This window comes from Gallus gallus, chromosome 3 (assembly GCF_016699485.2).
Source record: "Gallus gallus isolate bGalGal1 chromosome 3, bGalGal1.mat.broiler.GRCg7b, whole genome shotgun sequence".
Taxonomy (NCBI): Eukaryota; Metazoa; Chordata; class Aves; order Galliformes; family Phasianidae; genus Gallus; species Gallus gallus.
The window spans coordinates 48,089,623-48,105,465 of NC_052534.1; the positions used below are offsets into that span (position 1 = coordinate 48,089,623).

At 41.5% G+C, this 15,843-nt stretch overlaps 1 long non-coding RNA gene across 2 annotated transcripts; it reads right to left on the reverse strand.

The window, feature by feature from the left end:
• Positions 1 to 1,266: 1,266 nt before the first annotated feature.
• LOC101750429 lies at positions 1,267 to 10,306 on the reverse strand. 2 transcript variants are annotated; one of them, XR_005858255.1, is made up of 5 exons: positions 9,227 to 10,306; positions 6,724 to 6,825; positions 6,112 to 6,229; positions 2,862 to 5,566; positions 1,267 to 2,778 (listed from the first exon to the last, which is right to left on the reverse strand). It is a non-coding gene; the product is annotated as an uncharacterized LOC101750429 (long non-coding RNA). The 2 variants fall into 2 exon arrangements; XR_005858256.1 differs by having other exon boundaries at positions 1,267 to 5,566.
• Between the last annotated feature and the right edge of the window lie 5,537 nt (positions 10,307 to 15,843).

Here is a 15,843-nt window from a genome sequence, read left to right on the forward strand (position 1 = left end):
GCTGAAATGCCTCACTGTGCTCACGCCCACTGTTTGGTCTCTACAGACATTCAGCAAGCATCGATTAATGTCAGTGGGTGCTATTCTTACCACATGGAGGAATTCAGTTCCACACTCTTCTTTCATCCTCACTTCCATGTCGGACACCATGTTGTCAGGCTGCCCCTCTGCTGCCATCTTTCACGTGGCAACAAGATGTAATGGAATACTTGAGAGAATTTTCGACCTCTATTGCTATATGGCCAACATCCACCTTTGATGACATGGGCCATGATGTGCTGCCACAAAGCACAGTGCGACCCTCTGCTGTCACTGCCACCATGTTCAGGATCCTGGCACTGATTTTTTTTTTTTTTTAACATGATAAAGACTTATTGTGTGTGGAGGGAGTGGAGAAGGAGACTTAAAATTCCACTTATCCTTGAGATGTCCCAGTTCTTGGGCTTCTGGTCAATATTCACCAAATGCTAATTATGCAACTGAAAAATCCTTGCTTCCCTCCCAGAAATCATGCATGCACCAAAGAAAAGTAAGCAAAATTTGTATGAAAAATGTCTTTTTTTTCCCCCTTCATTTTTTTTCTTGTAAAATATTTGTATTGGAAAATGTGATTTGGAACATGGTTCTTTTCCAGCTGACTGGAAAATAAGTCAGCTTTAACTGCTCAGCCCTCTTTCAGTTCTTCATTAGTTTTCTTCCTGCTGACCTTTACTGAGTTGACATTTAGGTGTTAGGAGTGTTTTTATATCTCCTGGAGCCTCTCACCTTTATCCTGGCTTCTGTCTGTTGTGTCAGATAGGGATGGCTATGCCAACACAATTGCTTTCTCTTCCACAGGCTAGGCAAAACAACCAAGAAGGAAAAGCAAAATGCCATTAGCCAGCCCAGCACTTGCTGAGTGCAAGGCCCTGTAGGCCGGACTGCACAGAGAACAAAGAATAATGAAGTGTCATTGGGAATCAGGCCACCCCACAGCCCAAGCTCACCAGGCTGGGGGAAGGCAGCCTTGCCTTGCCCTTGGCGTGGGGAGAACCTGGTTGCTTTCTGAGATGTAGAACAGTTGTGAAAGATAAAGCTGTAGCCCTCTCATTGAAGAACCCTCTGGGGTGATGATAGTCTTCTGTGATGTACAAAGCATGGATTTGGTTTTTCCTGTGTACAGGAAGGCACTCAAGCTTTGTTGTAACCACTGATTTACAGGATCTGCCCCTACTCCCTCCAGAGAAAACAGGCATGGGTGGTTGATGTGGGCTGAATGGATAAAAATCTGGAGAGATATATAGGACAGGACCAGAAGGGATAGTTCCCAACAGGAAAACTCTATACTCAATCTACCTGTATTTCTGGAAGGTCCTGGCAGTTGAGGCTGTGGTGTTACTGCTGTGGCCATGGCCACTGATGCACAATGTTGTGTCCTCTTTTGCTATGCCACGTGGTCCCACCTAGGGCATCTCAGTATTTAACAGACTGCAGAGAAACTGAGGCCTCTGGGCTTTATGCCTGCTCTGTTTATGCAAACTGAATGTAATCCAGTCTTGTTTTCTGCTACTAAAAATGAAAACTTGACTTTTGCAATAGCTAACTCAAATCAGCCTTGTGTTATACACATACAGTTTCGTTTTCCCTCTCCTTTTGAGAACGTTTCCATCTGCAGTTCAGCATGGGGAATTTTCGTTTCTGAAGAAAGTCATTCCAAAGCACTTGAAGAAACATTCCCTCTGTCCCTTTCTATGGTAGGACAAGAGATGCTCTCAGTGGGTGTTTTCCCAGCGTGAATAGTGATTCAGCATATTCTGAGTCATGAGTTCTTTTATGACCCTGGCTCTGCCCAAATCTGAACTATGATAGATGATTTTAGATGATTCGCTTTTTTTAAAATGGAATTTTATTTATTTATTGCATCTAATGTGGAGATACTTCCTGTTACTTGTCTCTGTTACTGATATGAATTTCCACTGGGGTTTTCTAAATGCACTCTTTCATTTATATATAGTTAGAATTAATTCTGATTGAATACTTTGCTTGACTGAACTGTAGATAAGATGAATGGGGAATTACTGAGTAAGAAAGGGCTCGCACAATGTGTTTCAGACCTCTGTATCCCTGGGCACTTGACCTATTGATGGGTTTTCTAATACTGCTCTCCTGCTGCTCTTGTTGCAGGATTTTACCTCATGCTGCAGAGCATCCACAGAAGAAAAAACGTGGAAGGACTCGTGGTGACCCAGTTTTTCTCATGCATGCATACAAGGTATGTCCTAGATGCCCTCTGAGCCATTTTGGGGGGCAGTGTTCCTTAAGCTGGCTGTTCCTGGAGCTTGATACTCCTACTGGCGTTGGTGAGGAGAGAGTAGCAGGACGGTCTCTGATATGCCCTGAATTTGAAGCAGATCCTGAAAAATTTTATTTGGAAATGCCAACAGTGGTGGCGTTGGTACTGCTTTGTAGTCCAAGTCCCCAACCTGGGTTTTCAGCTCTGCTTTAACAACGTCCTCAGACGTATCTCTTGAGGTTTAATGCTCTTTGGTAGGAGGTGTACAGAGCGGGGGAGACAATTAATTCTAACAGTCCTCTTTTTTTGAAAAATGTGATGGCTAACCCTCAAAATCCTAATGCTAGAATTGCATTTATCTTCTTCCAAATGCTTTCTCAAAGTGTGAACTTGGTATTCTTCTGGGAGAGAAAACAGAGAGAGATTTAACTGGAAGAGACCAGGCTGCAGAGAACCAGAGTTTAGACTGGGACTATGAGCACTTCATGTTACTTCTTTGCTCCAGCCTGCCAGAAGGGAATAAAAAGAGAATTATCTGCCTTGTACTCTTACAGCTGTGGAAACACAGTGCCATTAGTTGCTCCCTTACCTTCCAGAGTTCTCTCATCCTAAATATTTCTTCAAATTTGAGATGTAGAGGGTAAGGTTCCCTAGTAACGCACCACTTATTAGGTGTCAACAATCCATATAGATGTATATTCTGAGCACGATTATCATACATTTTTCTTACGTGCTATTTATTCTCTATAGAATGAACTGAAAGAAAAGCCAGAAAGTTAACTACTAGCATGTTATGCAAAATCTGTATAAACCATGTCTGTTTTGATCTTAACATGCCTCATGTCATAGGCTAGGGCTAGTTTGAGTTTGACCCTGCTATGTGACATGGAAACCTGGAAAAACACCCAAAACAAAATCCTGTTCAGGTTCACAGCAATCTTCCTGTTGATGTCGGTGGGGACAAAGCTGATGGGCTGAGGTGTAACTTTGTGTCAGCCAAAATTGCTCAAACAAGTTTTTGTAGCTGATGTGTGTACATTTACATATATATATATATATTTTTTTTTTTTCTGGTAACTCTGAAACGTCTGCCCAAATCACCAAATGCAGCTAGAGACCTGCTGGAATTTGAACACAGGTCTTGGCTCTTCTGACATGCTGAATAAGTCATGGTCAGGTGGAGCAGTCAACACGTTGTATATACACCCACCTGAGTGTGATGCGTGGTATTCTCCAAGACTTTCCAGGACACTGTATGAGGAGTTTTTGTAGGCCAGCTTCTTGGGATCTCTTTTTCTTTTTTTCTTTTTTCTATTTTTTTTTTTTCAGGGCCCAGAAAGTCTCCACATGGTTTAAGGTAGTGCTGTGAGAGAGATGTGTCCTCACAAAACATTTTGTATTAGGAGCACTGCTTTGGTTGCAAACTGAACTTTTTTATTTTTTCTTTGTTTGCTTACCATCAAAATAAAGTACGTTATCTAGTTTTAAGATAGATGATCAACAAGAATGACCTATGAGGAGTCAGTGACCCACCTGACTTTCTCTTCAGCAGCATCTGCCTGAGACATCCAGCTTTAGCAGGTCAGGATATTGGAGCAGTGATATGAACTGCCTGACTGGTCTCTGTGAAGCAGAAATACTTTGAAATGGAATCAGAGGGTGGGACTCTGCTACAAACAAAGAGACCCCCAGACACAGTTGTCTCCCAGAAGGTGTTTCCATCTTCCCATGAAGGATTCTGTTTCTGTTTTGGCTGTCTTGGCTCAATGTATTGATTAGGTCAGATATTTCTTTTTGATGGCTGGGTGTTCCTTGCTCTGGCTTTCATAAAGACCTAAAATTGAAACTTAGGCAGGAGTAAGAACTGCAGACTGGCCTTTGTCTTCTGTGTCAGGAGAGCTGTAGAGCCCCGGCAGAGAAGCTCTTCCTGGTGGTGGGGTGGGGATGCTTATCCTAGGTACCTCCACCAAATGTCTGTTTTGCCAGAAAACACTGACAGGCGCACTAGGTGGAAAAGGGGAAGTCCACTGTTTCTTCTTGTTTAAGTAGAGATGTGGTTATGTTCATTTCAGGTGCTGATGATACAAAACATGGCAAAGAGGTGCATGTACATGGTTTAGAACAGTTCAGTTGGAAGGTCCCTACAAAGATCATAGAGTCCAACTGCCTGACCGTTCAGACCTTACCAAAAGTTAAAGCATATTTTTGAGGTCAAAAACTTCTTGAGCACTGACAGGCGCATCAACCGCTGCTCTGGCAAGCAAGTTCCAGTGTTTTGCTATACTCGTGGTAAATAAATTTTTCCTAATGTCTAGTCTGAACGTCCTCTGGTGCAACTTTGTGACATTTCTCCATATTTTGTCATTGGTTACAAGGAGGAAGAGACCAGTACCTCCCTCTCTGTCTCCCCTCTGAGAGTTTTGGACCAAGGGGTCCAAAAACTCTAGAGGTTTCAGTAGGGTAAACATCTCTCATGGGCTTTACTTTTATGTGTAGTAACTTGCCTTATTCCAGAAAATATGGATATATGGTAGCTCAAAACAAATGTTTGGCCAGTATGTAAATATATTTCAAAGATGATGCTTGCCAACATGCATGTTCCTCTCTTACCTATACCACAGTCTCTAAAATTGAAAAGATAGCTGACCGAGGTTTTCTTTAAGTAAGGCATTTTTTTTAGTTCCCTTCCATATGGCTTCCCTAATTTCTAATGAGATGTATATTTGGCTAAGGCACATAAGATGCCTCTCTTTTATGTGTAGTTATTTATTTTCAAGCAACTTGAAGTAGCTGAAATGTACTGAGTCTTCTTTAAGAGTACTTTGCTCTTTTGCCAGATTTTAGTTTAGTTTGGCCTGTGGGTTTATGAACCCCCTAGGATGTATGCATGAAACATGATTGCACGAGCTTGTTTCCACAAAAATTGGGCTAAGATGTCAAGCTGCATTTAGCCAAGAGCTCAAAGGTATCGAACAGGAAACTGAGCCTTGGTTCTAGGTAAAAATACTTGTCCCTAACTTCTAACAACTCCTAGTGATGCAGTGTTTCTCAGCTTTATTTGAGAATTTCTGCAATTAGAACAAAATGAATAATGCAAATACGGATTTGCAAATTAATAGGCTGACTTTAATATGGTGCTAAAGATGAAGCTATGTTATGAATTATTTATGAATACCTGGATGAGTACTAACTTTTCTTGAAATTTGAGGTCTGGAAGATCTGCAGTTTCTTCGCCAAAATAGAGTTGTTTGGGAGTCAAATATAACAGCAGCAAAGTCACATGAGAATACAAAACTAAAAACAAAAGTCAGATTTAAAAGCTTGTATGAGTCATAGTTATTAAATAAGTAGGAAAAATAATCATCTCTTTTAAATACAAACTAAATTGGAAGGAAAAACTTAGTCTAAATATCAATCAAATTAGCATGAATGTTAGTCTTTGTAGAAGGAAAAGTGGTTAGGTATTGTCATGAGTTATTTGTTAAGAAACATGTTAAAAGATCTCTAAAAAAGTTATGGCATACTTTATGAAACTTTACAGTTGTTACTGACTTAAGTGGCTAGGGACTTGCCACTAAGAAATTTAAAGTAGGTTATATCTTATTTGGTGAACAGCCCCCATGCTGAAACAAGCATTTGCCTGAAGAAGATGGCAAGTGTGTAGCACAGCTATTTTCAGTAGATGCATGTTAACTTGAGAATAACTAAGGGATAGATGGAAATACAAGATGCCCAATAATTCACAACTATACCTTAACATATACCGTATGCCATAACATATATATACCATAAAGAGCACAGCTAGTTGTAGGAAGCATCTAGGTTTGGGATTTAAATACCTGGTGGGATATCTGTTCATTGCTCAGCTTCTGCAGCCCTTCATGTTTTCTGGGGTCAGAGGCTTCATGATCAAGGAAAGTTCTGATAGCTGTGAAATGTTGAATTTTGGCTTCTATCCTTCAAGTTCAAAATGGAAAAAGAAAGTAACACCAAACAAAGGTGATGTAAGAGTGTAGACTTACTAACAGACCATTCTTAGTCTTAGATGGACCAGGAGCATCTTGCTTTTAACGACTGACAGACCAGAGGCCAGCTCAGGTTCCACCCTTGTTAGTGTCCTATTTTGGGATCTTGGATCCTATTGGCTCAGTAATATTCTGTCTGTAATTACTGGATGAGGCAAAAGGCCTCGAAGTTTCTGCCATTTTACTTTGCATAAGTGTAGAGGATTCTTGAGTGGATTTGTAAAGAGGAAAGTCAGCTTATTTCCTATTTGTATATCCGTCCTATTTCCTTCCAAACCACTTTTTAGGTTTTCGCAGTGGTCAGCCAGATTAGCTTTATGGTCCCTCTGTCAGTCTCTGTGAATGCTGAGCTTGTTTAAACTGAGAAGCTGGAAACCCCAAATTCATTGCTTCCTTTCCAGGAAGTTAGTGTCCCCGTGTACCCACCTTCATCTCAAATACTGCACTCCTCCGGCACAAAGTGGCTCACAGCTGCCATTACAAGTGGTAGTGAGTGGACCGTTTTGGACTGAGAAGAACTTCACCCTACTTCGATAGAGAGTAAAGAGCATAGTAAGTTATTGGGGTACAGGTTAAGTGTTCTTCACTCAAGCCTCTTTCTTCATGCTGATTAAGGGAAAGGAAAACGAGAAGGGGAACATTTAAATGCTGTTGTGCTTTCAGATTATATTTCTGAGCTAAGTCTTTCTCATTAGTAAACGCAGTAATATTTCACCAGTTATCTCTCTAGGGTTATAGTACTGCAAACTTCTGTCACCACTGAAGAACAGTCTGCCAGGTGCTGGGTGGCGGATGCCAAATTACTCATAGCTAACCAAAGCCAAGATACTATGAATGGACACAGCAAACTACGGAAAAGAAAGGAGAAGCACGAATGGGAAAAGTAGTCATGGGAACAGATGCATGCTTGTATGCAGGAAGCAAATGTAACTAAGTGGCTTTGAATGATTTGTAATGCTTGCATACAAATACTACCTCTCAAACTAGATTTACACACTTTCTCCCTGGATGTAGGCATGTGGACCTTCAGATGAATGCCAAAGCAAAATTTTGTATAAAAGGACTTGATTGAGATAAATATTATAATTTGCTTTCCCAGAGGACCCTTTACATCGTCTTTCCAAATGCTTATTGGCAGAAGGGTGTTTTTTCAAGTGGAGAGAATTTGGTTGATGCTGCATTCGCTCTCTGTCACATGCTGGGGTTTGAGCAGCAGCTGCTGGGTGAACATGAAGCTGGAAGAAGGGGAGAGTTAGAAGTGTTAACTCTGAACTGGGAACTGCTGAGAAAAGCAATCATTTCCAAATCACTCTCTTCCTAAATTGTGAAGGCTTTGCATTAGAGACGCTAACTCCTGAAATGTCTCTGTGCCTTTTTTCCCTTTTGTAATACTAACCCATTTCTGAAAGACTGGGCACAGCTTCCTCCTATCTCTCCCGTGATGTTTTTCAGCACTTCTTCAGACTTTGGCAGCTTCCCAGTCAGTGCAGATTCCCTGCCAACAGGCTCCTCTTATGGCTTGTTTTATAAAGGGCTGATTGCTTTGATGGATGATAAGGCAAAGGAGAGTGAGGGAACAGGAGATCTCATTTTTTAAAAAAGAATAAAAGCCCTCTCCCTTGCTTCTGAAAGACATACTGCAAATAGAGAAGGTCCAAATCTTGCAGGTTTTAATCATACGGGAGCTCATCAAGGCTGAAGGCTCTGTTTGTTATACTGGGTGAGTGGAAATATTACAGCAGGAAAGGCTGGGAGATGGGAAGGAAGACAAATGGAAGTCTGAAGCTAGGAGAGAAAAACATGGTGAATGGAGTGATGAGGTAGTCAGCCAAGGGAGAGGAAAGGAACAAACAAGGAAAAAAGTTGGAAAGAAGAGACAGAATGAGAAAAGGAAACAAAAATGGACTGACAGTAAAATAAGAGTAGCTGAAAAAAGGTGCTGGTGGAAAGCAAGGTTGATAGATAGCAGTCACATGTGTGCCTTCTTGATAGAGGAAGGGGGAAGATCTGGAACAAGGCTGAAAGTATAATTAGAAGAGATAACAAACTTTATATTCAGCAATAAAAGAGTTAATCCAACATGAAATGAAACACTGGCTGAGGCATGAAACACCAAAAACACTAGGAAAGGACTAACTCCTCCCCTCCCACTTCTGCCACCTTGAAAAATTTACCTGCAACAGTAATGTGCAGGCATATCTACAGCAGAGGTTTTCCCTGCCAAATTTTCCACAGCTTCCTGCAGGATGCTTTACTGCTCCTAATTGTTACTGAGACTGGTTAGACAGCAAAAATTCATTTCAAGAAACCTTTTAAAGAATCCTGTTTTCATTCTGAATTGACTTGGACACAAAATGTTTTGACTGTGTTTGCAAATCTGCAGTTGAGCTAATTGCATCTGTTTTTATGCCAGAAGTCCAAAGCTTCTACATGCAAGGCTGTATCATCCAGCTAAGGATAAGGGAGATCCACATACCAGTCCTTGCAATCTCACACTATTTGGAGCTTTTAAAATTCTGTATTCATCAGAGCAGAGATTTGCTAAGCCCAGGAGCGAAAAACTCTTTCTGGACCTTGTTCAGTAAAGCTTAATTGTGTTTCTTTGCCCTGACCACATCCAATGATGATTAGCATGTACATTGCTCCTGCCAGAAGGTATTTTTTTTATAGAGAATCTGTGCTGTCTGGTGACATCCTGTCTTTTCAGTTCAGTTTGTACTCCAGTAATGCAGCCAGCGTCTTTCAATATTGAATTTAATATTGACTTCTACTGCTGTGCAGATATCTGGTTGAGTTTTATAAGCATGCCATGATTATATTCATCCTGGAGAGTTTTGCCTCAGTACTTAGTGCAGAGAAACACATATTTTGGATCCATCCAGTGTTTCCTGTCTGATCTGATGTGGGTTACTAGGAAAGCTTTACTTACCTTAATGGTGATGCTGTTTATCAGCTATTCATGTCTGAAGAACTCCAGTGCAACATGGACATCTCCCGATGACTGGTTGCCATGTTCCCCAGCTGTATATAATAGAAACATAAAATGAAATGTTCCCTCAACGTGCACAGGATCTTTTGGCAGCATCGATATTTCAGTCGATTTCCTGCTCATTTCAGCAGAGTCACCCTTATGAGTGCAATTACTCAGGAGCGTGTAAATGACAATGGAAGGGACAGTCTGCTATAGATGTCTGAGCAGGAGCATGTGGTCACGTATGCCTGTGCAAAGCTCTCTTGTGTTGCAACCTGGACTAGTTTATTATGCACACTTCAGTCACACTGCCTATTTCCAGAGGCAATGTACAGCATATTAATGCTTACCTTGTTAAGATTTTCAATGGGTGAGGACTGCAGAACAATAATTACTTCAGGGTAACACAGTACCAATAATTCTACCTTTGCATTTGGACATCATTTTCATCTACACCTGTAGCTCCTGATGGCATTCCCATCTCTTTCATGTCTGCTGTCATAGCACAGACAAGAAAACTCCAAAAACAGTGCATAATATCTTTTCCACTTTATGGCATATTTTCCCTCTTTCATTGATACAGTTTTTTGCGTTCTCTATTTCTTCACAGCACCAGTGCAGCTGCCTATCTGTCTGCTGCAGGCTGTGCTGCGTATGTTGTCCGTGGCCAGAAGGAATGGCAGTAGGTCCTGCTCTGCTGGGGATGGCTGAAGTACCAGAAAGGAGCAATTTTGGAAGAGGGGGGTAGGGAGATGTGTATGTGTTTGAACTGCAGGTCGCTGAGGGTCTAGCCTTGCAAAGCTGGTTTCTACCAAAGAGAAAACCCTAGGATATTTTCTCTTCAAAAATGAGTTGAAGCAAGCCGTGCTTCTGACAAATACTGACATTTTGACTTTTGGGTGGGATGCTGATAGCTCTGGCTGTTACTGTGCCCTGACTTGTCTATCTCATGACATAACAAACTAGAAATTTGTTGGATAGCTCAGCTCGGGCTGACTCTTTTTCAGTGTCGGGATTTTGTACCTGCTTTTGTTATCGAGTCTGTCTCTTCGGGCTGTAGAGGGGACTTTTAAGATACAAGAGGCAGTTGTCTGCTTGAGGTTCTGTGGGCCACAGAGAATGGTCTGTGCTCAGGGCTTTTCAAAAGCAGCCCTGGGTTTTGGTGAAGGTGGAAGGTGTTCCCACTTTCATACTGAAGGGTAAGCATTCAACGCTGCTGTATGAGTTGTACATACATGCAAATTCTTCCCATGGCTGCCAGGGCACAGTAAGGAAATGTGTTTTGGAATAATGCAGGCTTCAGTTTCAAATGGGTTTGCTGTGACCATCCAGTCTGATCTCCTGTATGCACAGCCTACAGAGTAAGCCTAAAGGTCATGAAAATAAAATAAATGAGTTAAAAAGTCCCACACAACCAAGAGTGAAAGTGAAATTCAATGCACTTCCCCTATGCTTATTTTGTAGATTTTTGCTTTCTTTGTCAATCAAAAGGAGATTCAACTTCCACACTAGCGTAATACTTGGTTAAACGTTATATAGTTCATTGGCTCCAGCTAAATATCTCCCAAATTACATGGGACTTCTAATGCTACTCCAGCTAAGAAGCAGTCATTAGAATAAATTAGACAACTCAATAAAGTGGCCTTCATCTGAAGTTGGGCTCAATGTAATCATGGCCTTAAGGGCACAGCTTGATTGCTCACTGCTTTGCATGTTTCATTCTCTAAATGCCATTTTTCTAGAGGTAAAATGTCTGTCCTTTTTTCCTGTAGGTCCTTTCAATTCATGATGAAGGACCTCAAGTTCTTCTTTAAGCCTCCGTGAGGGGAATTCTCTTTTTATTGATATGTATACATATTTATAGATAAATAAATAGGAATGTAGGGGAAGTCCTTGCTTTTCCTCTTGCCTACCAACACCTATCCTTACCTGAGCTCAGCAGTCACAATACATTCAAGCATCAAGGAAGTAGAAAACATTCAAGTTTATGGAATAACACCCTAAAAAACTTTACAGACTGTTAAATATTGGAGGATTACATAAAGGAAAACTCCAGGCCTAGAGGCTGGGATCATAGGGTATTCCAGCCCTCCCCCAGCTGTCATTGCTGAGCTCACCTGTCACTTGAGCAAACCCAGGCAAGGCACAGCATTGGAAAGAGCCTTCAAGTTATTCCCAGTTTTGAGAATCAATCAATGGGAGGGGAGGGTGTAAGTATGGTAGCTTTCTGTGCTTCTTGGAGCCATCAGTCGGCCTACTGGGGTGCTTCTTGGACCCACGTTAGTCCATAAGGATGTCACTGCTTGCAGTGGCAACCTCATCTTGTGACCCTGTAGCTCTGCCTCAGCATTCTTTCTAACCTCTTTCCTTCTTTCCTCCTTCTTTCCTCCTTCTTTCCTCCTTTCACCTTCTGGAGGAAGAAGATAGGATGCTGCTGCTCAGCAGAAACTAGATCTCTTCCAATTACAGCTGCTCTCACAGAAGCTCTGCCTGGTGATATGTGTTTTTTTTTTTTTTTTTTTTTGTCTTCCCCGTGAAGGTCATGAGAAGGGAAACAGAAACACCAAGTGAGCTCTGTTTTAAGGTATAACCTCTGTGGTTTCTCTGCTTTTGCACTGGAAATGCGCAGATAGAAAAAAACAGTCTTCTTTCCTTTTTGTCTTTTCTTGCTGCAGTACACTGTCTCCCCTGGCTGGCATACTGATTTGCTGGAGGATTCAGGCAGAAACACAGAGGAAAAATCATTAAGTACAAGTAGGCCTTGCTCAGTACTGTATTATGACTGGACTCCTCTTGCCACTTCATATTCTTTTTTCCTTTTCCCCCCCACAGATATCAAAACCCTTCTTATATAAAGAAGTGTCACTTTTCAACAGTGACGCTTGCTTCTTTTTTCTCTTCAACCTTCAGCCAAGGAGAATGGCTGGAATGGGGCTCACCAATCATCTCCGGACATGTTAGTAATCTTCCTTGTCCCTGTATGTGCCACAGTCTTTTCTCAGAGCATTTTTGCATCCTTGAGACTGCATGTTGCACTGCCAGGATTTCCCAACTGTAAGGTGGTTGTTGCTTTTCTTCCTGTCTATGCTGAACTGTGCATGAAGCCTTACTTCTGATGCTGAGCCTTGCAGCCATCAAGAGAGAAACCCAGGAGCCATTAGAACTGTGGCTGTGCTCTTACTTCCAAACCCAAAAGGTGCATCTGAGCTTCTCTCTGCTCTGAGAAGAGCTATAGACTTTTAAAAATGAGCAATTCAAAGAGAATTATAAAATGCTTGGGGAAGGAGCTGGATAAAATAACACATCTAACAGAAACCTCAGATGTGAGTTAAGCTTTCAGCATCTTATGGATTATTGTGGGAGAGATGTTGGTGCTTTCAGAAGGTAACACTGTTGTTGCAGATCTTGACCCGCAGTTCACCCAGCCCTGAGTGTTGTTTGTAAGAATGCCGATAGATGAAGACATAGGGAAAAAGCCGAGCAAGACAACTCTGTGTGACTCTTGTGGTGTTCTCTCAGCCTTCTTCTTTCTGAACTTAGAGACTTCATGGCTCGTTTTGGTCCCTGGGGACTTCTGTGAGAAAGTCTCTTGAACTGTTGCTTGCTTTCCATTGAGAAAATGTTGCTATTTCCTAGCTGCACCATGACCTTCCTAGGAGGCTTAGTTTCTTCTACCCCTTTAGCAGATAATTCTGTAAATCAAGGCACTCTACATCAGTCACATTTTACTTATTCATGGGTTTGTTTTTCATTTTGCAGAACTGCAGTGAGAGAAAGATTCTTCCTGCTGTCAAAATGGTGCCCTTTACAGAGGTCAACTTTTGTCTGGACCATCTATACATGAATTTTTGGAGCCCTCTCAGTACTGTAAATCCTTGCATGCAGGTATGTTGATGACCAGGAGGAAGTTTTCTGAGGTCTGGAAGTGAAGTGAGGATGGTGGAAAGAGACAGGCCTTGTGAAATGCAGGCCATCTGGTCTGAGCTAGCACAGAGGCATGTTGCCTTCAAATATATAAACAGTAGTTAGAAAATGCTGAAATACAGTTAATCCCTTACGTTGAACTATGCCTCTAATTTCAGCTTCAAAGTGGAAGTTACCTTCAGAGGGAAGTGATTTGAACTGTTTTACTCACTATTATGAAAGAAATCACAACCATCTGAGGAACAGTGTGCTCTCACCTGCTGTGAGAATCGTCCAGCCACATCTAGTAGAGCCATTTGCATTAGTAATTACCTGTCATTTCCTGCAAATCCAATTACTTTGAATTAAAATTTAAAATGACTTTACAATTACTGAAACATACTTGTTAGTGTGAGAGTAAGCAATGTTTTTACTGTTCCACATTTAAAAAGGAGCAGAGGTTCTTAACCCTGTAAGAGAGCAACTGTTTCTGATATGCTTTCTGAGATGCACAGTATGTGCAAAGACATAAACCTTATTTGCTTCATGCTGCTGACTATAACTGCGGTCAACTGATGTTGCTCTCACAAGTGAGATAAATTAATTAGCTTCTTAAACTGTATTTACTGTGCACATAGCAGTAAATTATCATACACAAGATTCCTAAATTGCCAATATGGATTATTCCACTTGAATTGTGGAACTGTATTTCCTAAAAAAATATTATCTGAAAATTTACTGACCCTGAATTACCTCATGTCTTGTGTAAGAGACAGATGATCAAAGAGATTGTCTTTCTATCCACCTGAAATGCACTGAATGATAAAAGGGATCATACGTAATGATGAAGCTAGGGCATCCTATTTTATAGTTATGTCACTGGGACTTTGACTGTTATTCCACTTCAGTGCCTTGGAGAAAATAAATGTGCTCTTGTTTCTTCTTGCAAACCAGACCTTGCATGTAGCATAAATGACTTCCCAGCTTTCAAGCATGATTTCGCAGACTCAAAGGCTTAATATGAGTGTCTGCTTGGAGGAGGCAGTGCCCTGTAAACTGCTAATAGGAGTCAATGAATCCTGACTGATTCAGCAGGCAGAGAATATTTGATGTTTAAGATCATAAAATATTATGAGAAAATACATTAATTTTACTGTCTGCTGCCTGGAAAAAAAGGATGGATTTCGTTAAAAGGAAGAATAAAAACTTGTTTTTCTATATTATATAAAACCATAATGGCATGGTGTAGCTAACTGGAACTGACAGGAGCAATGAAACACAAGGCCAAGATTCTTACTACCTTTAACCTTGCTGCAGCTGAAGGTAGTGTCATGCACCGAGCAATAATGCTGTGGAAATACGCAGACAAATACAGCCATAAAGTGAGGGTCTGGAATAAGGTGAGCATGACATGCTTCTTGTCACGTTTGTTGGTGGAACGTTGGAATAAAGTTAAAATAATCCCTACCAAAACCAATAGAAATCTCCAAATTAACAGTGACAACAGAATTAACCTCAAAATGGGTCATCTTACCCTGAGCATCACTGCTCACTTACGCTATCAAGTTATGGGGTGGATGATGGGCAACCGGCAGCAGGAAAGGCATTTCACTGATGCTATTCTGCTCCAAGGCCCTCTACCAGCATGGAAAAGAGCCCTGTGATGTCACCTTTGTCTGACTACTGGCAGAGGAAGGCCATCAGTGTAAAAGGGTCAAGGTAATTCAAGTCTTTACTTTCTGAAGGGAATACCAATGTATTTTCACAGAACCTAGCTGTCTGCAGGAACCACTAATGTGAGAGGACCTGGTTTTAAGGAGAAGAGCATTTTGTCTGAGGCATTTTGTGCCACTGCTGACAGGATGATGGGACAGCTGGACCAGTGCTTGAATCTGTCCCTGTGGCATCTGTTCAGAGCTTTCTCACACAGCTTTCCTGGGCAATTAAATCCCTGTACCATCTCTACTAGGAACAGTGCAGGGCAAAAACTGGAAGGGGCAGTGCTGTATAGTATGTCTAGACTGTTAAATGGTTAACAGCAGAGCTCTTGTTGAGATTAAGTCACAGCAGCAGCATAATGCTGGCTCTGTCCTCATCTGACACTTCCCTGCTTCTCAGAAGGAACCGCTGGGGAAATATGCTTTCACAGGTTGTTGGCTGCACATCCACATCCCTCAGAGCCTTCTGTGATGAGGAATGAGTTGAGGAAGGGAAAATAACCAAGTGCTGGTCACATACATACTCTGTTTTTGCTGTCAGCACAACCCCAGAGGCAGCTGCTGCTCACTGTGAGGTAAAGCTACTTGGGGGTCACCTCAATTAACAGCAGGGCTAGGACAGGGCCCTGCCTGGCTTCACAGATAAAACTCAGCTACTTTTTCATTTACTGAGAGGAACCTGACTAAACTGAGTAATTGGGCTCTTAAGCTACAAAAATCCTCTGGCAAACTGCTGAAGCAAAATCCTCACTATGTGTCCCTGATGGCAGTGTGCTATGTGCTGACAGACTGCCTTGTGGTTAGCAGGAACAAGGGGAGTCCGTAGCACAGGAAAAGCAGTATATAGTTCCTAATTCTTCTTTAATTTTGGAGTGAAATTACGCTGAAAAGCAAATGGCCATGGTCAATATTGAAAAATGAGCTTACTTATCTTTTTGGATGCAGAGAAGTTTC